Genomic DNA, 20,388 nt, shown 5'->3' with positions numbered 1-20,388 from the left:
GAAACGAAAGTGAGATTGCTAGCCTTTACGTCTCCGGTGCTACGGCACGCATGCCTTCGCCGTTCGCCTCTCGCTAGCAGCAAAAGTCACATTGTGTGCATATCGAGGTTAATCGCTGCAATTTCAGCGTCGCTCGTGCAAAAAGAAGGTGTCGACACGGCTGTGAAACCGGGCGGGGTAGCCGCGAGTGTGCCTGACATCGAACCTAGGATGGCGCTTGGCGGAGAGGGAACTGTTTTCAGTATTTACACTTTATCGAGACCCTATGTGTAATGAGATGCTACATTCTTGCCAAGCGCTCTCTGGCAGATCGGGTGCGATATACTCGGTGACTGCAGTAGTACGTCTCCTGAATTCTGCCAAAGTTCGACGTTGTTAAGAACTGTAACCTGTAACAAAACGCCATCCTCCTTACAGTTATAGGTATGGGTTTACGAAACTACCGAAAAAAACAGGTGATCACCATCGACACTAAATACCTGTATTCTCTCCCCTGACCTCTCAATTCCTGCTAAACCTGCCTGACATCTTTTTCTGTCTTGACCGTGAACAAGTCTTCGCCTCCCATTTCCTACTGGCAGGTGTAATTAACCCCAGACTTTTGCTTAGTCGCAATTAACACAGTTCAAGCTAATATTAGAGATAAAGGACATGTGAGGAGCTTACAATACTACTCAGATAAAAGTCTTAAATCGCAGAAACACGAAGGTGATGAGAAGTAGTAGAAATGAGAACAGCGAGATTGATGGTCACGAAGTCAATGAAGTTAAGGAATTCTGCTACCTAGGCAGTAAAATAACCAATGACGGACGGAGCAAGGAGGACATCAAAAGCAGACTCGCTATGGCAAAAAAGGCATTTCTGGCCAAGAGAAGTCTAATAATATCAAATACCGGCCTTAATTTGAGGAAGAAATTTCTGAGGATGTACGTTGGAGTACAGCATTGTATGGTAGTGAAACATGGACTATGGGAAAACCGGAACAGAAGAGAATCGAAGCATTTGAGATGTGGTGCTATAGACGAATGTTGAAAATTAGGTGGACTGATAAGGTAAGGAATGAGGAGGTTCTACGCAGAATCTGAGAGGAAAGGAATATGTGGAAAACACTGTTAAGGAGAAGGGACATGATGATAGGACATCTACTAAGACATGAGGGAATGACTTCCATGGTACTAGAGGGAGCTGTAGAGGGCAAAAACTGTAGAGGAAGACAGAGATTGGAATACGTCAAGCAAATAATTGAGGACGTAGGTTGCAATTGCTACTCTGAGATGAAGAGTTTAGCACAGGAAAGGAATTCGTGGCGGGCCGCATCAAACCAGTCAGTAGACTGATGACCAAAAAAAAAAAAGTCTTATTCAGAGTAGAATCAACAGATACATTTATATCTTCAGCTGAATTTACAATCCTGATCACTTTTTGACAAATGCAAGCACAACACGATAGATAGCAAAGCGTTCTTAAGTTAATCAACATTTCAGCAGACATTGTTCGGGTAAATGGAGGATAAAATTCCCAAGAGGTGAAGAAAACGACGGATAATGGGGCAAGATACAACAACAGTAGAACATTTTGCATTACCTGAGCGGCGGCACGGATGAAACAAGTTGCCACGACTAGCGAGCAATAAAATTCTAAAACAACTGCGAATTGTAAATCGACAGCCTTTCTTTAGCTTGTGAGGCTTCAGCACTGAGGTAAACTTCTACAGATACGACATATAAGCTGCTATACGAATTGCAGAAGTGCGTGTGGTGTTCTCTCGAAGCCAGATAAAAAGTAGGGACGACAGCTCTTCTCTGGTTATTTGAAGCCTCATCATAGTCATCCTACTTTTTTTGCCTAACATAATTGAGTCTTTGAAGCACGTTCAGAAAGGACCATTCTGGATTTTAGGTTGGCAGGCTCCAGTGACTTTTCACCAACCATGTCACCTTGCAAGTGTATCACTGCTTATGAGGTCAGGCTTATATCGCACAAACTCTTGGTTTTAACAGAAATCGCCACCTTTTAGATCGTTAAGAACTGACTCGATAAAATTGTGGAAAAGTGCTTCTTTGCCTGTTGAACAGCATTATACCCTAATTATCATCGCCCACGAAGCACAAACCGAAATTAATATCAAACTTTTCTACCCATTAATTAATTAACATTTTCATTAGTTTCGGTGGCTTCTCTTACTTAATTCTATGCAATTGAAGAATCCTGATATAAGCGCTCATTGAGGTTGTAGCAACACACAACGCCGGCCGGAGTGGCCGAGCGGTTCTAGGCGCTACAGTCTAGAACCGCGCGACCGCTGCGGTCTCAGGTTCGCATCCTGCCTCGGGCATGGATGTGTGTGATGTCCTTAGGTTAGTTAGGTTTAAGTAGTTCTAAGTTCTAGGGGACTGACGACCTCAGAACTTAAGTCCCATAGTGCTCAGAGCCACTTGAACCAATTTGAGCACACAACGAGCCAGAAAGCTCAAGAACTGACATCCTACAACAGCTCTCTAGGCGAAGAAAAACGAAGAAACACATGTCATTTAGACGTTACACAGAACACACTACATTTGGGTTGTCAAATTCGATCCCAACTGCACGGAACTTCCCATATCCTGTCCATATACCTATTGACTTCCCCAGATAAGAGAAATGTTGTTTCCCTTTTTCAGTACACTTTAATCTGTTGGGTAACGACTATCGGAACCTCATAAAATACCTCCCCCCATTCCCGTTTCAAAGAATCACTAGGCTGTGTTATGTGTACCACTTGTTAATGTGCACATCCATCGTCCAGCAACTTGAAATCATCCAGTACAAAGCACATTTTTGTGAAGCGTCTACTATTCCCATGAATGCAGAGGTTCTCCAGGTTGAGGGAATTGAGATATAAGTAAATAACATACTGAAACTAGATAAAAGGCCGACATGCACTCGATCTTCTCTATAGTGATCAAATAATCTACTGGATCGACCTGGTAAGATGGAACTGAACCTTATCTACCATCCACTCTATGGGACTTACTGTACATAGTATTTCTAACACTGACTGAGGGTAATAATATATTACTTAGCTTCTGCCTGTGGGCTTTTAAAAACCTTCTTGCCTAAATTATCTTTCTTGCCTTACTTTCCTGTAATTTTGGTTCAAACTTCCAAAATTCTAAGTTTGTTTGCGTCACCATCTTCCGCAGCAGCTGTTAAACTCTGTTACTGTAGGTCATCCGTCTTGAGCTGACTGCAGTTTAATTAAAAAGAATCACGCCAGACGCGTTTCGCTTTTATTAAAACAAATAGTTTCACAAGTTGGCGACACTCACAACGTGAACGAAAACAAACGGACAGACATAAACACTGTTGCAGTACGGATTGAGAAACAGTTTAAGAAAGTGAGGTGTAGGTAATGAAGCGCAGGAAATACTGCAGAATGCCAAAACTGCCAAGTGCAGATGTTAAATGAAGCCTGTCGACGCCAACCACTGCTAGCAAGAAGAGAAGTAGCAGATTATGCAAAGAAACACCGTAAGTAGCCTGCAGACTGACTTTATAAAGAAAACGCTGTTGTTAATTTAAAACAATCAAAAAATGTACGAACGTATGTATCCAATTTACAGAATAACCACGAAAGATGCTTTGTAAATAAAAGCTAAACGCGTCTGGTGTAACTCTTTTTAATTAAAATTGCAGTCAGCTCAAGGCGGATAACCTATAGTAACAGATGCCAAAATTCTAAACGATCAGCGTTAATACTGACGCCACAGTGCAAAATTTCCGGTTTCGTGTCACACTGATCTCTGATGTCCATTTTCTGCAGTGTTCTACCGACGATTCTTCACCAGTTTCGTGCCCACCTCATATATTTTTCTCTTCAGTCTCATCCGTAACGAATACATGTCAAAAATTGTCTGTTATGGACATAACGTCGACGTTTGAAAAGAACCTGATCTTGTTCTCGCTACAAACTGCTCTTAACTACTGTTTTACCTCTGCCTCTGGTCGGTAGGCCTCATTATTGGCTGTTGCTTGATTTGTAACAATTTACGATATAATCGCTTGCTTTGTACATTGTTTCGTTTCAGTTGATTACTTTTGGGTAATTTTCTCCTTGTTCGTAGCACTTCCAATGCGTTTTTCTGTTCGTTAGACTGGAATCCTCGCTAATCATTTTCAGCGTAAGAACTTAGGGCCACGTAGTTCCGAAGTCGTTGCTGGAGTAGAGAAGCTATCATCAATCCGAACGTTCGTTTAGCCAGCACAGAGCTTTACTAGGCATCGTCCTGTTCGACACGATATATCTTTGCCTTCCTGCGATCTTTGAACTGTCTTGTTCGACCAGTTATAGGAAGATCAACGTTTTAACATGGTCTCAGAAGCGCGATGCAGTTGGACACTGACAGATCATTGACATTGTGAAAAAAACGGAAAGCTGCATGCACCACATGATTGCCTGGTACGTATCCACCGAGCAGCACCCAAGCGCCCGAAAAGACTTTCTTTTTCCTAAGGCTCAATTTTTCGCATGCTGTTTTTCAGTAGGTACATATTTTTAGCTCTTACACCATTTATTTTCTAAACCCTACTTTAGTTTTCACTGAGTAGTGGTCCGTGTCATTGTAGCTTCTCCTCTATACTCCTGTACCTGTAATCCAGTTTCACAAATTTTAATCTGTTACTGACCTAATTTTTAAGCATATTTGCGTGCATCTGTGCTGGAAGAACGAGCTTTCTACCCAAGACCAGTTAAAACTTCAACGAAATAACCGCACATGTTAATTTACAACTAGTTTTTCGTTACCGGCAATTAAATTTACCAGTTGATTCTTTAAAATCTGGCGTTGAAAGTTCTTTCTGTTGGCACATAGCAAATTTGATTAGAATCTTTGATCTTCCTGAGTTCTTCGTAAAACTTTGGTTTTTCTTACGACTTTCCTCTGGTGTAGTCACGTAGTTGCTCCTCGATTTTTCATTCCCCCCTCAAAAATAATGAAAAAAGAACAAATTAATTTTCTCTGATTCTCACTTAAAGGAGCTACAACCTCAAAATGTACTGCAAATGGACGAGTGTGGAATATTTATTGACTTAATAAGCCATAGTTTTAGTCAACTCCCACCTAATCATAACTATAGTCACCCGTCCGGTTCCATAAGAGTGATTTTTCACAGCCAAAAAGTAGAAGCGGCATTAATTACGGGCCCACATTATTTTGCCGAACTGCTAAGAAATCACGTGCAACGGGAACAACTCTTATTTGTTTCTCACCATCACATTATATTCCGTATTAGTATGCCAGGAATGCTGAGAAAAGGATAGATGATCAGAATTAATTTGTATAATGAAAATTTTTTCATATTGATATGGTCACCCGAAAGTCTTCAGCTAACACACAAAATTTGCTGTATGCTTCCAACTGTACCAAACAGCAAAAGCGGTGCAGGCTCCCAGTTGCACGTTGCCTGTCTAACCGCAAAGATTTGTTTTTTATTATTTCATGTAATTGATGATGATGAAGTCCCATACTCCGTGACGGAGCGTAGGGGAACGATGCAGGAGACCCGCACCGCCGTACTAGGCAAGGTCCTGGTGGAGGTGGTTTGCCATTGCCTTCCTCCGACCGTAATGGGGATGAATGATGATGAAGACGACACATCAACACCCAGTCATCTCGAGGCAGGAAAAATCCCTGACCCCTCCGGGAATCGAACCCGGGACCCCCTGCTCGGGAAGCGAGAACGCTACCACGAGACCACGATCAGTGGACTTCATATAATTAGGGATATTTAGGACTCCGCTGCGGTCGCAGGTTCGAATCCTGCCTCGGGCATGGATGTGTGTGATGTCCTTAGGTTAGTTAGGTTTAATTAGTTCTAAGTTCTAGGCGACTGATGACCTCAGAAGTTAAGTCGCATAGTGCTCAGAGCCATTTGAACAATTTAGGACTCCTGACACTCCTGAGCAAAAGAATATGTGCTGCCTCATCCCGCCCCCCCCCCTCTCCCCTCCCCCAGTGGACCTGAAATATAGATAATTACAAAAATTTACTCATTAAGATGTCTTGAGGCAGCCTAATTCACCGCGCGCAGATTACTCAGGCTGTATTTATACGGTATTTCGAAATGAGAGCAGTTGGCGACACTTAACGAATTTTACACGTCATTTCAAAGCTTTTCGAAACATTTTCTCGTTGACAACCTCCACAAAATAATGAAGACTTCATCGGTTACTACATTTTCGCTGTTCATACCGTTTTAATTTATTATTTCTTTACTACCAACTCTTCATTTCCCATTTTGTTGGCAGCATCCACATATATCACTGAATGTACCTCAAAAATTGTATTATTGCACGACACATAATCCAGGAAATATGACGTCATAACGTTTCAAGCGGTTTTACACGGGGAAGCGCGCTTCTTTAAGTTTAAAGAATCCATTCGGGAGGACAACGGTTCAAATCCGCGTCCCGCTATCCAAATTTAGGTTTCCTGTGATCTTCCTAAATTGATCCAGGCAAATGCCACGATGGTTCATTTGAAAGAGCAAGGCCGGTTTCCTTCCCAATCCTTGAAACATTCCGAGTTTGTGCTCCACCTCTAATGACCTCAGTGTCGACGGGACGTTAAATCCTTCCTTCCAATTTTAAATAATCAGGGTTGGAGCGCGGGGGGGGGGGGGGGTGGTCACTGATTGATTACTGAATGCTTACATTATCACGCTACCTACTTCTCTCGATTTTTAAACGGAGTATTGTGTATACACTCGGCATGAATATTCATACGGAGAGTGTTGCGGCTAATGCATGTGCTTACCAAGCGAAAGATCTTGGAGGGTCGTTAGCGTTCTATCTGGCATTTTACGTAGCATCAGGCGAGCTGCTTTTGAAGAACGAGAACTGAGACTTGTAAACAGCCCGAAACCTTTGGTAACAACGAGGTATTCAGCATGTGCCCTGGCATCGTGTTTACATACATATTCTTAACTGTTCATTAATCTTCTTGCTGGTGACTTTGAAAAAAGCTGTGTGGCAGTTTGAGGAGATCCTAGAGTCTACATTCAGGCTCATCTGATTCTAATCCACAAATTAGGGCAAAATAAAGTCTGGCCTTCAGGTAGTATTTTATTGGTATTCTTTTTGTACCCATATGGAGTCGAACGTTGAAATGGTCCGCTTGTATGACAGAAATACACTTTTGGCTGAGCACTTGCCCGCGAAAGGCAAAGTCCCGAGTTCGAGTCTCGGTCCGGCACAGCCGGCCGGAGTGGCCGAGCGGTTAAAGGCGCTTCAGTCTGGAACCGCACGACCGCTACGGTCGCAGGTTCGAATCCTGCCTCGGCCATGGATGTGTGTGATGTCCTTAGGTTAGTTAGGTTTAAGTAGTTCTAAGTTCTAGGGGACTTATGACCACAGCAGTTGAGTCCCATAGTGCTCAGAGCCATTTGAACCATTTTTTTTCGGTCCGGCACACGGTTTTAATCTGCCAGGAAGTTTCATATCAGCGCACACTCCGCTGCAGAGTGAAAATCTCATTCTGGAAACATCCTCCAGGCTGTGACTAAGCTATGTCTCCGCAATATCCTTTCTTTCAGAAGTGCTAGTTCTGCAAGGTTCGCTGGAGAGCTTCTATAAAGTTTGGAAGGTAGGAGACGAGGTACTGGCAGAAGTGAAGCTGTGAGGACGGGCCGTGAGTCGTGCTTGGGTAGCTCAGTTGGTAGAGCACTTGCCCTCGGAAGGCAAAGGTCCCGTGTTCGAGTCTCGGTCCGGCACGCAGTTTTAATCTGCCAGGAAATTTCATATCAGCGCACACTCCGCTGCAGAGTGAAATCTCATTCTGGTCAATGAGAAATATTTGTCATAGCATTTTCACTTCGTGAGAGCGACTGATACGCTACGAGTGTGCATGGTCATATAGGCAAAAAACAGTAACTTTAAATTAAAGGTCCTACTCGTTAAACATGAAAGTATATTGTATTGCCTTTAACCTTACCAAGGCATATTCCAACAGAAGGGCAATGGAAGGTCGCCACTCATCGGATATGCGCTGTATGGTAACCTCGTCCCCACTGCCAGTCCAATCGTAGGCACTGAATTAATATTTTCGTGAGTAGTAGGAACGTTGCAAGCATCGTTTATGAAGGTGGAAACGGTAGTCGTGGGGTTATGCAAGTGATCCCCGCGTGTGCGTCGGTGATGTGCATTGACTAGTTACATGAGATGAAATAGGGGTCTGGCTCTTAATTCTCGAAATACTATAACTCATAATGAGAAAACCGCGGTACGCCAAATGAACACTGCATGAAGAAGTAATTTGTCATTTTATCCTCGCTTTCCTCCAACGTGCCTAACGGTTGTGTTAGTCCATTCTTAGCGTCAGTTACGAACTATCGGGAGCGGCAAGAACTGAATATGTCACCAAAAAAATTCTCACAAGGGGACAGTAAGAACTTTCACCAATTTGACTCATATTCACAGGGTGTGTAGTGCACGACTAGGAATTCAAAATTTGTAAACAGGAAGACGCAACTCGCAAGCGTTTTCGAGAAAATCGAGTTTGAAAATTTTATACGTGCTAATAAGGGAGACGTCTGTTTATCCAATCCCTTTGCAGGTAACTGCTTTTGTTTTTCATTCCAATTAAACTTTTCAGAAAGGAGATGTTATGACCAGTGCAGTATTAAAGTAATTCCACCAAAACGTCCAAAACGTCCGCTATGTAGCCCTGCGAGGTTTATGTATACGCTCATAAAAAGTACCTTATAAAACGATTACAAAAATGCGCGTACGGCATCGAAAAGAATAGAGAGACACCTTCTAGAGAAGGCAGTATAAAAATTCAATCAATAGTACGCCATCGGTTGTATGTACCAATATTTGGTGAAATGCTTCGATATGCGTAGTTCACCGCGAAATTACGTGATGAAAAAGAACGTTGATGAATGTAAACTAAGCTTGTCTGGCAATAGAAAAAAACACGAACATGCAAAAATTCGGCGTTCATTACATATGTTGTACGCCGGTTGGGAGTTGTTTGCGGGAAGAGACCAAACAGCGAGGTTATCGGTTGTTGTTCGCCGGAATAATTCTTGTTTTCCATGTTTCTGGCGATCATGATGATTCATGCAGTGCTCCATAGGTTACAGTAATGTAAATAAAATGAGTGTAGTGATTTGATTGGAAGTTCTCGTGTATCCTTTTTCAATTCCATTTTACATAGTAAAAGTTGTTTTCTCCTTTTTTCAGGATGTTGTTGTTGTTGTTGTTCTTGTGGTCTTCAGTCCTGAGACTGGTTTGATGTAGCTCTCCATGCTACTCTATCCTGTGCAAGCTCCTTCATCTCCCAGTACTTACTGCAACCTACATCCTTCTGAATCTGCTTAGTGTATTCATCTCTTGGTCTCCCTCTACGATTTTTACCCTCCACGCTGCCCTCCAATGCTAAATTTGTGATCGCTTGATGCCTCAGAACATGCCCTACCAACCGGTCCCTTCTTCTTGTCAAGTTTTGCCACGAACTCCTCTTCTCCCCTATTCTGTTCAATACCTCCTCATTAGTTATGTGATCTACCCATCTAATCTTCAGCATTCTTCTGTAGCACCACATTTCGAAAGCTTCTATTCTCTTCTTGTCCAAACTATTTATCGTCCATGTTTCACTTCCATAAATGGCTACACTCCGTACAAATACTTTCAGAAACGACTTCCTGACACATCTATACTCGATGTTAACAAATTTCTCTTCTTCAGAAACGCTTTCCTTGCCATTGCCAGTCTACATTTTATATCCTCTCTACTTCGACCAATATCAGTTATTTTGCTCCCCAAATAGCAAAATTCCTTTACTACTTCAAGTATCTCGTTTCCTAATCTAATTCCCTCAGCATCACCCGACTTAATTCGACTACATTCCATGATCCTCGTTGATGTTCATCTTATATCCTCCTTTCAAGACACTGTCCATTCCGTTCAACTGCTCTTCCAAGTCTTTTGCTGTCTCCGACAGAATTACAACGTCATCGGCGAACCTCAAAGTTTTTATTTCTTCTCCATGGATATTAATACCTACTCCAAATTATTCTTTTGTTTCCTTTACTGCCTGCTCAATATACAGATTGAATAACATCGGGGAGAGGCTACAACCCTGTCTCACTCCCTTCCCAACCACTGCTTCCCTTTCCTGCCCCTCGACTTTTATAACTGCCATCTGGTTTCTGTACAAATTGTAAATAGCCTTTCGCTCCCTCTATTTTACCCCTGCCACCTTTAGAATTTGAAAGAGAGTATTCCAGTCAACATTGTCAAAAGCTTTCTCTAAGTCTACAAATGCTAGAAACGTAGGTTTGCCTTTCCTTAATCTTTCTTCTAAGGTAAGGCGTAAGGTCAGTATTGCCTCACGTGTTCCAACATTTCTACGGAATCCAAACTGATCTTCCCCGAGGTCGACTTCTACCAGTTTTTCCATGCGTCTGTAAAGAATTCGCGTTAGTATTTTGCAGCTATGACTTATTAAACTGATAGTTCGGTCATTTTCACATCTGTCAACACCTGCTTTCGTTGGGATTGGAATTATTATATTCTTCTTGAAGTCTGAGGTTATTTCGCCTGTCTCATACATCTTGCTCACCAGATGGTAGAGTTTTGTCATGACTGGCTCTCTCAAGGCTGTCAGTAGTTCTAATGGAATGTTGTCTACTCCCGGGGCCTTGTTTCGACTCAGGTCTTTCAGTGCTCTGTCAAACTCTTCACGCAGTATCGTATCTCCCATTTCATCTTCATCTACATCCTCTTCCATTACCATAATATTGTCCTCAAGCTCTTGATATTCATACAAGTGGTTCTATTTTCTCCAAAGGTCTCTTTAATTTTCCTGTAGGCAGTATCTATCTTACCCCTAGTGAGATAAGCCTCTACATCCTTATATTTGTCCTCTAGCCATCCCTGCTTAGCAGTTTTGCACTTTCTGTCGATCTCATTTTTGAGACGTTTGTATTCCTTTTTACCTGCTTCATTTACTGCATTTTTATATTTTCTCTTTTCATCAATTAAATTCTGTATTTCTTCTGTTACCCAAGGATTTCTACCAGCCCTCGTCTTTTTACCTACTTGATCGTCTGGTGCCTTCACTACTTCATCCCTCAAAGCTACCCATTCTTCTTCTACTGTATTTCTTTCCCCCACTCCTGTCAATTGTTCCCTTATGCTCTCCTTGAAACTCTGTACAACCTCTGGTTTAGTCAGTTTATCCAAGTCCCATCTCCTTAAATTCCCAACTTTTTGCAGTTTCTTCAGTTTTAATCTACAGTTCATAACCAATAGATTGTGGTCAGAGTCCACATCTGCCCCTGGAAATGTCTTACAATTTAAAACCTGGTTCCTAAATCTCTGTCTTACCATTATATAATCAATCTGATACCTTTTAGTATCTCCAGGGTTCTTCCATGTATACAACCTCCTTTCATGATTCTTGAACCAAGTGTCAGGATACAGATTGTGAAAATAATAAATGTTTCATTAGATATTGATGTATGAAGAGTCGCAATAAACGTGTTGTTAGCATTACGTCGTAATCAAAAAAATAAGTACCAGCAACTAGATTCACCCAGAGAACTCGCGCTTACAGAACTACGTGCTTACTCGCTTGGGTGCTGGGGACTCCTGTGATACAAGTGACTGTACGGAGCTTATACGTAAGTGTTAAATTTTCAAATTCGATTTTCTCAAAAACAGTTGAGAGTTGCGTCACCCGCCAGGATAGCCGAGAGCGCTAACGCGCTGCTTCCTGGACTCTGGTAGGCGCGCCGGCCCCGGATCGAATCCGCCGGCGCATTAACGACGAGGGCCGGTGTGCCGGCCAGCCTGGATGTGGTTTTTAGGCGGTTTTCCACATCCCGCTGGGTGAATACCGGGCTGGGCCCCACGTTCCGCCTCAGCTACACGGCTCACAGTCATCTGAACACATGCACACTATTCCATGGATTACGCTAGACGCAGAAAGTTGGGCTACACTCATTCCTTCCTGGGTGGTACCGGGTGGCAGCGGGAAGGGCATCCGGCCACCCCTTAACATTAACATGCCACATCCGATTAACCAGCAGACCCCGGCAGTCGGACTAATGCTTCGAAAGAGAGAGAGAGAGAGAGAGAGAGAGTTGAGAGTTGTGTCATCTTTTTTACCCATGTTGAAGTTCTAGCCGTGCACTCCACACCTTGTCTATACGGATCAAATCAGCAAGTGAAAGTTCGAACAGTCTCCTCGCCCGAACCAACTTTTTCTAAACGTGAAGTATTAGTTTCATACTTCAGCATGTAACAGCAGCGTCACGCTCTTTGACTCTGAAAAGAGCGAGGTGATGCTGTAAAGGCACTGGACTCTCATTTGTGAAGACAGTTTCTCATACGCCAATCTTACAGCTAGATTTAAATTCTACGTATGTTCAAATGGTTCAAATGGCTCTGAGCACTATGGGACTTAACTTCTGAGGTCATCAGTCCCCTAGAACTTAGAACTACTTAAACCTAACCAACCTAAGGACATCACACACATCCATGCCCGAGGCAGGATTCGAACCTGCGACCGTAGCGGTCGCGCGGTTCCAGACTGTAGCGCATAGAACCGCTCGTCCACTGCGGTCGGCTACGTATGTTCCCTAAACAGCTTAAGCTAAGTACAGGGATGGTGCCTTTGAAAAGACGTCCTGCTCATCTTTCCCCACGCCTAGTTTGTGCTCCATGTCTGTCTGACCCCGTCGTCTTTGGAAATTAAAACCTAATATTTTTTTTCCTGGCCGTACCCAGTAAAATAGTGGGTGGAAGACCGAAATACTTGCGATGTTTTGACAGAGCGGAAAAAGTTCTTCTGTAAGGACGTTCTCATTCTGAAACTCGTGATCGGAAAACAAGGTGAGCTGAATTTCTTAGCAATAAGATTGCAGCATACCGCAGTCGTTTTTAAAGACCTTTACAATTTGAAGAGGACTTTAAACTGGAAGCGCCTTCGACTTGAAATTTTGTTTACTTTTAACAGCTATCCTGCGAGAATTTGCTTAGAAACCTTTGAAAGGAGGAAACTAAGAATATACTAAACCCTCTACGTGTCGATGAACATAAATACAAAAATAAGACTTAATGAGAGTAGTTAGGAGAGGCAAGTAAAACGGTATTAGACCAGATGCATCGGACACTCCTATGCGATGCGAAATTGACCTCACCTCTAGGCGTTAAGAGAGGGGTGCCCGCCCCCGCCAGTATAAGAGGCGGTGGGGGGGGGGGGGGGGTTGTGAGCATACAAGCAGGAACAGCAGAATGGGTCGGCAAGGAGAGCTCAGTGAATTCGAACGTGGACTAATCACTGGATATCACCTGAATTACAAATCCATCAGGGCCATCTCACCACTTCTAAAGTTGTCCTGGTCGATTGTTGATGATCTGATTGTGATGTGAAAACACGAAGGAACAACCACAGCTAAAGCAAGACCAGCCTCGCCTCACGTGCTGACGGTCAGGGACCACTGAGCATTGCCGGGGGCAGTTGTAAACAATGGCACGAAATCAGCGCAAGGAATCACTCCTCGGTTCCAAGGTGCTACCAGCAGCCAGCTAGCACAGTGACCCTGAAGAGCGAGGTAAAAAGAACGGGGTACACTGGTGGAGCAGCTCCTCATAAACCACACATTTTGTCTAGTCAGTGCTAGGCGACGCTTCCGGTGGTGCCAAGAGCGACGCCAATGGACAGCGGATGACTATTGTAGAAACGAGTGATTTCGGTGATGAAGCGCGGCATCTACATCTACATGGATACTATGCAAATCACATTTAAGTGCCTGGCAGAGGGTTATTCGAACCACCTTCACAATTCTCTATTATTCCAATCTCGTATAGCGCGCGAAAAGAGTGAACACCTATATATTTCCGTACGAGCTCTAATTTCCCTTATTTTTATCGTGGTGATCGTTCCGCCCTATGTAGGTCGGTGTCAACAAAATATTTTCGCATTCGGAGGAGAAAGTTGGTGATTGGAATTTCGTGAGAAGATTCCGTCGCAACGAAAAACGCCTTTCTTTTAATGATTTCCAACCCAAATGCTGTATCATTTCTGTGACACTCTCTCCCATATTTCGCGATAATACTAAACGTGCTGCCTTTCTTTGAACTGTTTCGATGTACTCAGTCAGTCCTACTTGGTAACGATCCCACACCGCGCAGCAATATTCTAAAAGAGGACGGACAAGCGTAGTGTAGGCAGCCTCCTTAGTAGGTTTGTTACATTTTCTAAGTGTCCTGCCAGTAAAACGCAGCCGGTGGTTAGCCTTCCCCACAACATTTTCCGTGTGTTCTTTACAATTTAAGTTGTTCGTAATTGTAACACCTAGGTATTTAGTTGAATTTACTGCTTTTAGATTAGACTGATTTATCGTGTAACCAAAGTTTGAGTTCCTTTTAGCACTCATGTGGATGACCTCACACTTTTCGTTATTTAGGGTCAACTGCCACATTTCGCACCATTCAGATATTTTTTTTTTTTTTCTAAATCGTTTTGCAGTTTGTTTTGATCTTCTGATGACTTTATTAGTCGATAAACGACAGCGTCATCTGCAAACAACCGAAGACGGCTGCTCAGGTTGTCTCCCAAATCGTTTATATAGATAAGGAACAGCAAACGGCCTATAACACTATCTTGGGGAACGCCTGAAATCACATCCGTTTTACTCCAGGACTTACCGTCAATTACAACGAACTGTGACCCCTCTGACAGGAAATCGCAAATCCAGTCACGTAACTAAGACAATATTTCCATAAGCACGCAATTTTACTACGAGCCGCTTGTGTGGTACAGTGTCAAAAACCTTCCGGAAATCCAGGAATACGGAATCGATCTGAAATCCCTTGTCAATAGCACTCAGCACTTCATGTGAATAAAGAGCTAGTTGCGTTTCAGAGGAACTATGTTTTCTAAACCCATATTGACTGTGTGTCAACAGACAGTTTCAAAAATGGCTCTGAGCACTATGGGACTTAACATCTGTGGTCATCAGTCCCCTAGAACTTAGAACTACTTAAACCTAACTAACCTAAGGACATCACACACATCCATGCCCGAGGCAGAATTCGAACCTGCGACCGTAGCAGTCTCGCGGTTCCGGACTGAGCGCCTCGAACCGCTAGACCACCGCGGCCGGCGTCAACAAACAGTTTCCTTCGAGGTAATTCATTATGTTCGAACACAATATATGTTCTAAAATCCTGCTGCATATCGACGTTAACGATATGGGCCTGTAATTTAGTGGATTACTCCTACTACCTTTCTTGAATATTGGTGTGACCTGTGCAGCTTTCCAGTCTTTGGGTAATCTGATGGGAGGGGTTTGGGTTTGGCATGTGGCTGGAGAACGTTATCTGCCATCACGTGTAGCGGCAAGATCTAAGTCTGGAGGAAGTGGTGTTACATTATGGGGGTGTTTTCCATGGTTAGGGTGTGGTCCCCTTATTGTGCTTAACAAAAAGCTACGTGCTGAAGGATGTGAACGCATCTTACAGCGTCGTGTAGTGCGTCCACTAGAGGAACTGTTCGTAGACGATGATTATTTGCCTCAGGACGACAATGCACCCAGTCATAAAGCACAAAATGTGAGGCGATGGTCTGTGGACAATATCATTCCTGTACAGGCTGGCCGCCCAGAGTCCCAACTTGAACCCAATGGAACGTATTTGGAATGAGTTAGAACGTCGTCTTCCTTCCAGATACCAAGGGACAACATCACCATCTTCTCTGGTTGCGGCTCTCGAAAAAGAATAGTCTACGATTCCTCCACAGACATTCAGACACCTAATTAAAACTGTCCCAGCAGAGCTTAAGACGTCATAAAGACGAAGGGTGGGGCACACCCCATATGAATGTCCGCTCATAGCTGTCCAGATACTTTTGTTTGCAGCTTCGTTACTGTGTAGGCCGTGCATCTGCTGCCCCGTTGAAAGCGGGTTTCTGTGCTTTATTCGGCCCTTTACGACTTCCGCAGTAAGTGCCGCTTATCTCGATCACCTCTGGACCTGTAGGATACGAGATAGTGCGTCTGCCTGGGACCTGGGAGAAAAATACTGCAGCAGAAACTTCTTCGAAGATAGAGCAGTAATGGCGACTTGAAGCTGTACGGAAAACAGTTTCGGTTCAGTCACAGGGTAACAGGGTAAGTTCCCGTTCCAACTACAATCCGCAGCAAGTTTTTCCTGTTAAACTGCTCTACAAATGCTTCAGTATTTTTTCTGCTAAAAGACATTTGTTAAGATCTATGCTCGTATGTACAGTGTATATTGTCTTCGGTAGTGTATTAACTCTGGCATCATGCTAAAAATAAATGTTTGGGCTTGTAATCGTGCTTGGCAGAAAGAACTCTTCCCCCCCCCCCCCCCCCCCCCCCCTCTTTCTAAATTACCTTTCATCTATGGTACAACTTTTACTTGTATTTTAAAAAAAGCGTGAACGTCCACGCTGATTTGGTTATCACGTCAGAAATGAGCGGGGTGAACCTGTCCACAGTGTGGAGGAAGATCAGGGCATGCCATGCCATCTCGTCTACAACAGCGCATACAAAAAGCAGAAAATTTGGAGTCCGCCGGAGTATTGTAATAATCAGTGAAACATCTGGACCGATAACTCCTTTAAGCAAATAAACTTATGTTCGATAATAATTGTGGAAACTGCTAGCGTTAAGTTTTCTTTTTCCATAAAGTAAAAATATTCTTGTTATGAGATTTGAGCTTTTATGTATGTCCTGCAGTGCTTGTCTTGAGTAAGCGTAGAATTGTCATTCTAAAAGCAGTATTTCTCTTGAGAAACGCACGCATATGATTAGAAACAGCTTGTGTGGAACGCACACCTTGTAATGCTGCAAACTATGCTGATATCTCTTATTACCAGTAGCATATACGTACCTACAGATAAACCAACAATGATTTTTCCAGTGAAAAGACAAATGACACCATTCTGTTAGCACGTTATTCAACATCGGTGGAGTGCTGTGCTTGTGTTGATTACTTGCACCTTTATACCTGGCTACTTGTTAGAATTTATCATTCTCAGAGCTCTCAGTACCATTGCAAATCTGTTACTTTGAGCAAATGCAGCGTCTGGAAAGTCGCGGATTCCTTTTTCTGCACATCCCTTGTTCTGTATTTCAGCTTGTGAAATGAGCAACCACGTTTCCTCCAGAATATTCGCGACTCCGCTGTGGATAATCAGGTACACTCCTGGCCATTAAAATTGCTACACCAAGAAGAAATGTAGACGACAAACGGGTATTCATGAGACAAATATATTATAGTAGAACTGATATGTGATTGCATTTTCACGCAATTTGGGTGCATAGATCCTGAGAAATCAGTGCCCAGAACAACCACCTCTGGCCGTAATAACGGCCTTGATACACCTGGGCATTGAGTCAAACAGAGCTTGGATGGCGTGTACAGGTACAGCTGCCCATGCAGCTTGAACAGGACACCACAGTTCATCAAGAGTAGTGACTGGCGTATTGTGACGAGCCAGTTGCTCGGCCACCATTGGCCAGACGTTTTTAATTGGTGGCAGATCTGGAGAATGTGCTGGCCAGGGCAGCAGTCCAACATTTTCTGTATCCAGAAAGCCCAGTACAGGACCTGCAACATGCGGTCGTGCATTATCCTGCTGAAATGTAGCATTTCGCAGGGATCGAATGAAGGGTAGAGCCACGGGGCGTAACACATCTGAAATGCAACGTCCACTGTTCAGAGTGCCGTCAATACGAACAAGAGGTGACCGAGACGTGTAACCAATGGCACCCCATACCATCACGCTGGGTGATACGCCAGTATGGCGATGACGAATACACGTTTCCAATGTGCATTCACCGTGATGTCGCCAAACACGGATGCGACCATCGTGATGCTGTAAACAGAACCTGGATTCATCCGAAAAAATGACGTTTTGACATTCGTGCACCCAGGTTCGTCGTCGAGTACACCATCGCAGGCGCTCCTGTCTGTGATGCAGCGTCAAGGGTAACCGCAGTCGTGGTCTCCGAGCTGATAGTCCACGCTGCTGCAATCGTCCCTATCTGTTGACTCAGAGATCGAGACGTGGTTGCACGATCAGTTGCAGCCATGCGGATAAGATGCCTGTCATCTCGACTGCTAGTGATACGAGGCCATTGGGATCCAGCACGGCGTTCCGTATTACCTTCCTGAACCCACCGATTCCATATTCTGCTAACAGTCATTAGATCTCGACCAACGCGAGCAGCAATGTCGCGATACGATAAACCGCAACCGCGATTGGCTACAATCCGACCTTTATCAAAGTCGGAAACGTGATGGTACGCATTTCTCCTCCTTACACGAGGCATCACAACAACGTTTCACCAGGCAACGCCGGTCAGGTGCTGTTTGTGTATGAGAAATTGGTTGGAAACTTTCCTCATGTCAGCACGTTGTAGGTGTCGCCACCGGCGACAACATTGTGTGAATGCTCTGAAAAGCTAATCATTTGCATATCACAGCATCTTCTTCCTGTCGGTTAAATTTCGCTTCTGTAGCACGTCATCTTCGTATTGTAGCAGTTTTAATGGCCAGTAGTGTACCATGTCTTTCGTGATTTACTTCCGTGTTCATCATGTCCGATCGGGAGGACGTCACACAATTATTCGAGAAGATACATTCCAAACGCTGTTAACGAAGATCCAAGCATGGGACTGGGTTGCCACATCTTTGAGTGGCTCGAAGACTATTTAGGTCCCGGACTGTGACTGTTCGGCAGAGACGAGGTATCGTCAGGAGTGCCCCGGGGAAGATAGGATCGCTCTTGTTCTCAATGTACACAAACGATCTGACGAACAGGGTGAGCAGCAGTCTGCGACTATGCAAGTTTGTCATATGATGACATGGTTGGAGACCGTGGCTGTTATTTGAAGACAAATGTTGACGTTGTTGGGACAGCAACCAGCCACAAATTTACTTTCAGTTCCTTTATTCAAAGGGTACCGTTACCGGTTTCGAATCGTTGTGATTCATCTTCAGACGGTTTACACGCTTTCCTTAGAACATGTGGTGTGTTTTTTACAGATTAATTGTCCTAAAATATAAATAATACATAATTATAAGCACGCCACACACAGATGGTTGCGTTACAGATTTTCGTTGCATGTGACTTACGTGAAATGTCGGTTTGGAGTGATTGTTTTCGTAACATTCGTCCAACAGATGCGAATACATTCCCACTGCATTCGTATTGTTGCACACGTAAATTTTCTCGCTGAACACTTTAGATTTGTCACTGAGAAGATTTCTACCACGCACCACATATTTAGATACATACAAAGAGCTTAATAACATATGAATATCAAAGATGCTATGATATATCGTAACATTTGAAGATATCATACGTTTGGAAAGGATCATATTTTCAATTACGCAACTGAAATGCATTTTACACTAGTATAGAGACATTGATTTTTTGAGTTGATACTGTTACATTAATTATAAAGTTGTTCCTTTTTTGTTACTTTATAGGTAAAATAGTACATTATTTAATTACATTTAGCATCATGAGAATTGTAGTAACATATAAATTTGCTACTTGATCTGCAGATAGGCGTACTAATATTATTTGCTTTGGAGGTTGGAAAATAATTTTTGGAAGTTTTTCAGCCGGCCGCTGGCGGCCGAGCGGTTCTAGGCGCTTCAGTCTGGAACCGCGCTACCGCCACGGTCGCAGATTCGAATCCTGCCTCGGGCATGGATGTGTGTGACGTTCTTAGATTAGTTAGGTTTAAGTAGTTCTAAGTTCTACGGGACTGATGACCTGAGATGTTAAGTCCCATAGTGCTCAGAGCCATTTGAACCATTTTTTTGAAGTCTTTCCGGAAAGGGGTGTTAGGTAACTCTGTTTGTTCATTGAGGATATAGTCTGGGGTGCTGTTTTTGTATGTGTGTATTTCTATTTCTTCTAATATATTCATGGTGGCTCCTTTTTCTGCTAGACGTAAAAATTTTAAGTTGTTCTCAATGTTTCTCACTGAAAGGTTTTCTTCAGCAATATGGGCTGCAAATGCAGATTTGTTCAATTTACCAAGTCTGCGACTGCTTACTGATGACGCTGTAGTGTACGTCAAATCGTCGTGGAGTGACTGTGGGAAGATAGAGAATGACTGGGCAGAATTTTTATTTCGTGTAATGGAAGCAGGTTATTCTAAATATGGAAAACGTAAGTTATTGCAGATGGGAAGAAAAACAATCCTGCAATGTTCGAAAACAGTTTGACACTGTCATATCTATTACATATCTAGCCATAACGTTGCAAAGCGATATGAAAAGGAACGTGGGTCTAAGGTCCGAAGTAAGGCAGGCGAATGGCCGACTTGAGTTTACTGGGAGAATTCTTGGAA

The 20,388-nt window shown here is 43.3% G+C and overlaps 1 protein-coding gene across 1 annotated transcript in view; it reads left to right on the top strand.

Annotated features, from left to right (window-relative positions):
* LOC124545245 (sarcoplasmic calcium-binding protein) overlaps positions 1-20,388 on the top strand; it is a 189,741-nt gene that overhangs the window by 71,719 nt on the left and 97,634 nt on the right. The gene's annotated exons all lie outside the window — the stretch shown is intronic.

Source organism: Schistocerca americana, chromosome 8, assembly GCF_021461395.2.
Source record: "Schistocerca americana isolate TAMUIC-IGC-003095 chromosome 8, iqSchAmer2.1, whole genome shotgun sequence".
Lineage (NCBI taxonomy): Eukaryota > Metazoa > Arthropoda > Insecta > Orthoptera > Acrididae > Schistocerca > Schistocerca americana.
The sequence above is the reverse complement of the archived record's forward strand: the minus strand, read 5'-3'. Positions and strand labels throughout refer to the sequence as shown.